The sequence below is a fragment of the Manis javanica genome, chromosome 8, assembly GCF_040802235.1.
Source record: "Manis javanica isolate MJ-LG chromosome 8, MJ_LKY, whole genome shotgun sequence".
In the NCBI taxonomy this organism is placed as follows: domain Eukaryota; kingdom Metazoa; phylum Chordata; class Mammalia; order Pholidota; family Manidae; genus Manis; species Manis javanica.
The window spans coordinates 114,749,212-114,756,824 of NC_133163.1; positions in this window are offsets into that span (position 1 = coordinate 114,749,212).

A 7,613-nucleotide genomic window follows, 5' to 3' on the forward strand; every position below is an offset into this window, starting at 1 on the left:
AACTTATTTCAGTCTATTTTCACTGGAGAGGTAGCTTTCCATTTGATCTCTACAAGGCTCTTCCTCTTTCTCCTTCTCAGTGGTTCCAACATTCTTCTAAGGCCAATGACTTTCCTGGTGCTCCAGTTTGCAGGCCCTAGTCCTTTCCAGACACTCCCATTACGGAGCATCCCCTTTCTCTGCTGAATCAATCGTTTCTTATCTACAAACTCCTATTCAGTCTTAAACAAATACAAACAAAAAATTAAATACTCCTTCCTGCCTGCCCATTCTTCCAATCAGTCACTCATTGCTCTATTTCCTGCCTTCACATTATTGCCAAACTTCCAGAAATGGTTGTCCAAACTCCCACTCTCCACTTCCTCACTCCTTGTCCCCCAAAGCCACACACCTCCCTCCACCACACAGATACTGTTCTTGACTCAGTCACCCCTCATCTCCCCATTGATATGTCCAGTGAACGTCCACTGCTCAGTCCCTATCACACTTTGACATTGTTGTCCACTCCATCCTTTACGAAATAGCTTGGTTGTTTTTAACAGAAGGAACTGATGGTCTTTTTTAAAAACAGTCAAACAATAACTAAAAGCATTAGGAGGCTCCTCCTGGGCTCACCCTGTCCTCACAACTGCCCAATGCACAGAGCAGCCTTGGGAAGTCCCAGAAATTGGTCATTGTGACCTTCTAATGTGGGAAAAATCCCCTAGTTGCTATATTATAAACATCATAGAAACCAAGAAATTCTGACAAATAAAAAAACACACAAACATGAAAAATAAAAAAGGAGCTGCATTCAGTAGCTCTTTACCACCAGTCCTAAGAGTTGCTCTAACTACTGCCCTAGGTAGGACCTGGTGGCTGGATCTGCAGGACTGGGCCCTGCTGGTCTCTCCAGGCCGGAAGCCTGTGTGGGCTTGGCTTTCCTGATAGTCACCCTTGTCTTCCCCTTCCTAAAGCTTAGCACTGGGAAAGTGATAGGAATGAAGTACATGGGCATCTATGATCTTGTCCCAGCAGCTTTAAAGGATTATAGATTTTTAGGCACATACACAAAAATGGGGTTCTTGTGACCAATGTTTTTACCTAACATAGAGTACAAAACAGGAAATAAAAATTACTCCCCAAATCCCAACACCCAGAACAACAGCTATAACAATTTTGGTGAGCATCTTTTAGATAACTCTATGCAGCATACACACATAGAGGTATATGTTTATAGTTACACATTCATGGGATCATAATTTGCATGTTATTTTGTAATTGCTATTTTCACTCAGAGTATGCAATGGATAGAATTCCCAAGTCAATGACTATAGACTAACACCATGATTGTTAACGCATGCCAACCATTTAGGATATTTACAAACCATGATTTATTCAACCAGATTCCTGTTGTTGAGTATTTAGGTTGTTTGCATTTTTTTGAGGCCATAAAGTACACAATGACAGACATCTTGTGTTCAGCTTTTTGCTTTTGTGCAATTTTCTCCTCAGGCTAATTTCTAGAAGTGGACTAGCTCAATAGAATGGTATGTACATTTTTTATTTTATACAACTTCCTTCCAGAACTGCTATTGGAACTCTGGGGGGGGCGGGTAAAATCCCAGGTCAAAATACCTTTGAAATCGAAATCAGTCAAAGGGAGAAATAAAGTGGGAGAAACACATTTATTTCTTACAAGCTGTTGTCCATTTCTGCTCTCCCATATCACTCATGACCCAGCTGCAGAAGAAGAGACCCCACCAAACCTCTCTGGTCCAGATATACCCTGCTCACTCATGTAATTACCTGTTGATATGGATATGGACTACTTCTCTCCCCCCTTGGAAAAACCTACTGATATGAAGATGCACTAAGGTCAGGCGAGAGATTCTGGAAATATTGCAATTTTACCCATAGCCCACCCCTCTAGAAATCTCACCCTACAATCTACTCATTCCCCATCTTCCACAATGTTCCCTGTGCAAGAAAACTGGAGCATTGTAACTAGACTAATACTATACAATAGCAACAGCAATAAAATCATGATCATCCTCAAGCTGGAGGATTCAGCTGGGTTCAAAGTCCTATGCAGATTAAGTCCTTAGATCATCCATTCCACAGGTGGTCAGTAGCTGAACAAGTAGGGAGTTCAGAGCAATCACGTGGCAGCTGCAGCCAGGGGTCGGGTCCAGGCCACAGAGACTATAGAAAAAAATAACCTTAAGGGTGATAAGATACATGTTTTAATGACACCAACATAGAAAAATCTTGTCCATCATGTAGGATGCATGCAAGAGAGTGGTCCTGTGATAGGTCAGTGGCAGGAATGGGATCTCCTCCTGGTCTAGTGTACCAGACTTTGACCCCTCTCCCTGTGGGAGTTACAGATGGGTCAATATATAGGGCTACAAGAGGTACATGCAATGGCCATAAAGATAAAACAAAACTTCCCTGTACACTACCATGACCGTTGGGGGCTACTCTGCTGTAACTCCAGGAATACACAGGAGGCCAGCTTCCAGGCCTTTTCCCCAAGGTGCCAGAAGGACCAGTTATCGCTGGTGGATGTTGAAATGTCCAGGGTCATATCCACTCAACAGTGTCTCAGTGTTTAACGCAGTTGGGGCTCGCAGGAGGATGTTGTTTTGTTGACCATATCCTGGTTCAATAACTTCTTTTTAGTTTGCACATACAGTTGTATAGGAGAGGCAGCAATGTGTGTTAGCATGTCCACAGGGCTCAAGGCTCCTTTTCGGGGCTTCTCATTCAAATGCCGTAGCACTGTCAATAAGTGAACTAACCAAACATGTCGACTATTGGTGTCCAACTTCAGGCCAGATTTCAACAAACCATTGTTCCTCTCTATCATGCCTGCCTCGGTAGGGTTATATGGTACATGAAATTTCCACTTTATTCCTGATTGCTGCACTCATTCTTTCAATGCATGTCCAGTAAAGTGGGTGCATTGATCGTTCTCAGTCGCCTGCAGTTGGCCATAGGTTGCAAAGAGATGCTTTCGGCCCCTTTTGGTGGTTTGCTGATCTGCATGACATGCAGGAAAAGCAACCAACAGGCCAGTAGCTGTGTCCACACAAGTCATGGCATACTGATATCCTTCTGATATGGGCAAAGGCCCAATATAGTCTATCTGCCACCTGACAAGGGTTATTGGCCCCTTTAGTATTGTCCCATGTTGCTGCAGGACTCGGTGTAAGACCCTCTTAGAGCACACAAAGCACTCCTTCTGGGCTCTGCTGACTTCTTCAAAGGTCAATGGCAAGCCCCACTGACAGGCTACAGCCCACATTGTCTTTTGCCCCGCATGCCACAAACACTGATGTAACCATTGGGCTACATCAGAGGCAGGCTTTCCTTATAGCCAATGCACCTGGGCCAATGTGTCTGCTTCATCATTCTCTGGGGATGCCAAAGGCAAATGGCCAGTCACATGATATATAGTAACAGTCTTAGTCTGACCAGAGGCCCCTAGGTCTTGCCACAACTCTTGCCCCCAAAGGGACTGATGACTAACCATCCAGTTAGCATGGTACCATGTCGGTAGCCACATAGACGGCCCAGCTGTCAGTGAAGGCAACTATAGGGGAGGGCTCCTCGATAATTACCAGCCTTACTGCTCGCAACTCAGCCCATTGGCTGAACCTCTCCTTCCCATCCTCCATTCAATCCATCTCCTTTCAATCCATATTGTCTCAGTTTTAGGATGGAAAGCCACAGCCCTCCACTTTGGGGGCTGCCCATGACCGGAGCTGTCTGTGTACCAAGCATCTTCAGGTGTAGGGGCTTTTACCTCCTGATAAGGATTCTCAGCTACCAATGACTCAGAAGCAAGTTCTTCCTGCTTTCCACTGGTATAGGTCACTGGCCCCCAAAAGCACTGGAGTTCTCCATTTAAGGGACTAATAAAGAGGATGCCACGTTGCTGTAAATATGCATCCCATTTGGCCAGTGTAAGGTCTATGCCACGCCAGTCCGTGGCCTTTGGGTCCAGTCTTGCACCCACCCCACTATGGGATAGGTGGTTATTACCTTGGTCAGAGCTGTTCCAGTGATGGGCTCCATAGCCAGCAAGGCGTGGTACACAGCAGCCAGTTTGCTTCTCTATCAAGGTGTACCACACCTCTGCTCCTTTCCATAGTTGTGACCAGAATCCAATAGGTTGGCAAGTCTGTTCAAGCCACTGCCAAAGGCCCCATCTATAACCGTCTTTGGTTACATGAATATCTAGCTCACAGGGCCTTGATGAGTCCATTATACTCAAGGTTTGTACAGCCTTGACTGCTTACTTAGCAGCAGTGAAAGCAGTTGCACATGTTTCATCCCAGTCCTACCTGATGCCCTTTTGTACCAATTGGTATAAGGGCTTCAGAATTTGTGCCAAGTGTGGGATAAACACTCTCCAGGAGTCCAAAAGACCCAAAAACTGTTGTAATATTGCCATAGTAGTAGGGGTAAGGAAAGCCTGCACCTTGTTTTTGACTGCTTCTGTGATAACTTTAGTTTTACCTGACCAGACAACCCCCAAGAGTTTTACAGACAAACTAGGTCCCTGAACCTTAATGTTGTTCACAGCCCATCCTTTCTCCTGTAGATGTTGCAGCAGTCTAGGAACTGCCCCTTCTAAATCTGCAAGATAATCAAATATGAGCAAAATATCATCAGTGTAATGATACGAGACCATTTGTGGTTTCTTCCATGTGGCCAAGTCCTGGGCTACAAGTCCATGACAAGTGGTGGGACTGTGGAGATATGCCTGTGGCAGGACAGTGAATGTCCACTGCCAGCCTTCCCACTGACGTTTTGACTTTAATTGGTACCCATCAAGTTTTTCTTTTACTACCCCCATCTTTATCAAATCAACCCACATCTGGGTCCTCGGGACCTTCATGGGGCCCTTTGCACCTCTCCTTTCAGTTGTAGCCTGTACTTCCTCCAGTGCTCTTATTATTTCAACCTTCCCCAGATATGCTGAAGTATGAGTAGCCTCACTTATGGGTTGCCTTATGTGGGGGGCAAGAATAGTCACTAGGGACCCAAAGAGAAATGGGGGAGCTGTATGGAGCACCATAGTTCTCATTCCTACAGTGAACTACTCCTCATTGGGGCCCTTGGGGTCAATACTATAGATGATATTTTTCATGCCCAGCTCCCATAACACCTGCTGGAGCTCTGCATACGTTTTCCAGCTAGCGGGTAAGTATGGTAAATCACCCTGATTAGGCCAAACTGCCCTGAGGCTGCAGTCAGCCAATACAGAAGCACCCTGAGGTGTGACGTGCACTTTGCAACCACTGCTGGAGGGAAGGGTGAGTCATCAGGGGAGTGGACATTTCAGAACCTGACATAACAATGTTTTCCACCCCATATCCCAGAGATGCAGAAGCCATGTAGGCAGGGGTTCCGACAGTTTCTGCCTATACTGGACGCTCATGTCCACCAGCTCATCCTGGGTATATGGGTGGAGCATGGAGTGCTCCACAACCTGGGGAGGGGCTGACTCCTTCCCCTGAGGAGCCTGCGGTTGTTGTGTTTTTACTCTCTTAATTACAGCCAGGCAGGCCTTTAATACAGGAGAGGCTGCTGCCTCAGGTGGTAGCCTTGGTAACAGATTAGCCCTCGGCCACACCCCGTCATCCTCTCCCAACATCTCTACCATCTCGGGGGCTGAAGACACCACTCTTTCCTCTCCCTCCCCCATGGCCTCCTACAACATGGATTCTCCGGCTGCCTCCTTCCTTGTTGCTAACGTATTTTCCAGGAGCGCGACTCGTCTTCTCGATAACTGTCTCTTTCTTAAGGGCATCCTGTAGGTCATCGCCCAACTCCTCCAAATGATGCTGAAGTGTGTCTCTCTTCTGCCAAAGTCTCTCTCTCTCCTCGATAACCTCTCTCTCCTCCATAACACTTTCCACTACCTTGAGAAAAAGAGATCCTACAATCCCAGCTGTTACATGGCCTCTAAGCAGTCTTCTATCTCTTGGAGGGCTAATTCTGCAGCTTCCAGTGTCTCCACCTTCCCCAATTCTGGGAAAGGCCCCACCTTTAGGAGGTGCTTTACCCTAGGCCAATTCTCCACTAGGGCCTCCCCATTTAGAAGCACCACAGATGGGCAGCTCCCAAGTGAAGCTGTACCCTCTAGTGCTGCAGTCACTGGGGCCTCCCCACCATCTCTAGAGGCAGCCTGTCCAAGGGTTGTACCCATGTAGACATATTTTGGGTTCAGAGGTCCTGCTGACTACCGCCAGATGTAACTCCAGGGGGAATTAATCTAAGGGCAAAATACCTTTGAAACCGAAATCAATTAAAGGGAGAAATAAAGTGGGAGAAATACCATTTATTTCTTATAAGCAGTCACCCTGCATCTCTTTCAACCCAACTGCAGAAGAGAGCTCCACCCACCCTCTGCAGTCCAGATATGCTCTGGCTCACCCATGTAATTACCTATTGTTAAGGAAATAGACTAATTCTCTCCACCCCTTGGAAACACCTATTGATATGGAGATGTACTAAAGCCAGGTGAGAGATTCTGGAAATATTGCAATGTTACCCACACCCCAACATTGGATTTTATCAATTTCTGGTTTTATGGGGTGTGAAGGCAAATGGTGGTGCGCTAAGACCCCCACCCCTTAAGATACAATCACCAATGACCAGATAGATGGCCGCCCACTCCTTAAGATCCAATCGCCAATGCAGAACACACCCCACCCCTACTCCTTAAAAACGTGCTTCCTCACCCACGAGCTGCTGCTCCCTTTCTCTGGGGCAGCCATTTTCTCTTTCAGATAATAAAATCTCTTGCGTGGGCCCTTGCCTCCTGAGTTATTCTGGGGTAAGGAGGGTTGCGGCGAGATACCCTTTCAGGGTGCTTTGGTAGATGATTGTTTTTTTATCAATTTGAGTATTTTTCTTTAAATTAGTTCATCTCATTCATGTTTATTATTTTAATTACTATGCATAGTTTTATTCTGTCATATTGTTTTCTCTTTTTATTTTTCCTTGACTAATCTTGATTTTTCTTTCAGTAGAGTTAATTTCCTTTGGATTTTTTCTTTCTGGTAATTTTGCTTATAGTTCTGTGTGTCAGTGCCTTTTGTTTCAGACCTTATATACCTATATATATATCTTTCTCAGACAGTACAGTATTTACTGCTTTCTGAAAACACAAACATTTATTGTATGTTGACTGTGCCCTCATAACAACTCTGTGGTGGTATGTTTTCTGTCCTTCCTCCAACTTGCCCCTGCCTCCAGGCCTAGGTCATCTCATCTGAGTGTTTTGTGTACTATTAAAATTCCTTTAGAAAAAAAAATCATACCCTGGTTTCGTCTGAGCTCAAATTGCTCCCCCTGCCCAGTTGGGTAGCAATAATTATTTCTCTTTAAAACTATTAAATGTCCCTCTCTTATTTCCACCCCAACAATGGACAGTATCCCAATGGCATTATTTTTTAACCAGTCCATGCTGCTTGGTATAGACTGCACTTTCCCATGGGTAATCTCATTGGGTCCTCACAGCAAGACTGTAAAAAAGCCTTTAATCTCTCATATTAGTGACAACAAAACTGAGTTTTAAAGAAAGAGCATGTGTGATTTGCCTTTGTGGTCAGTAC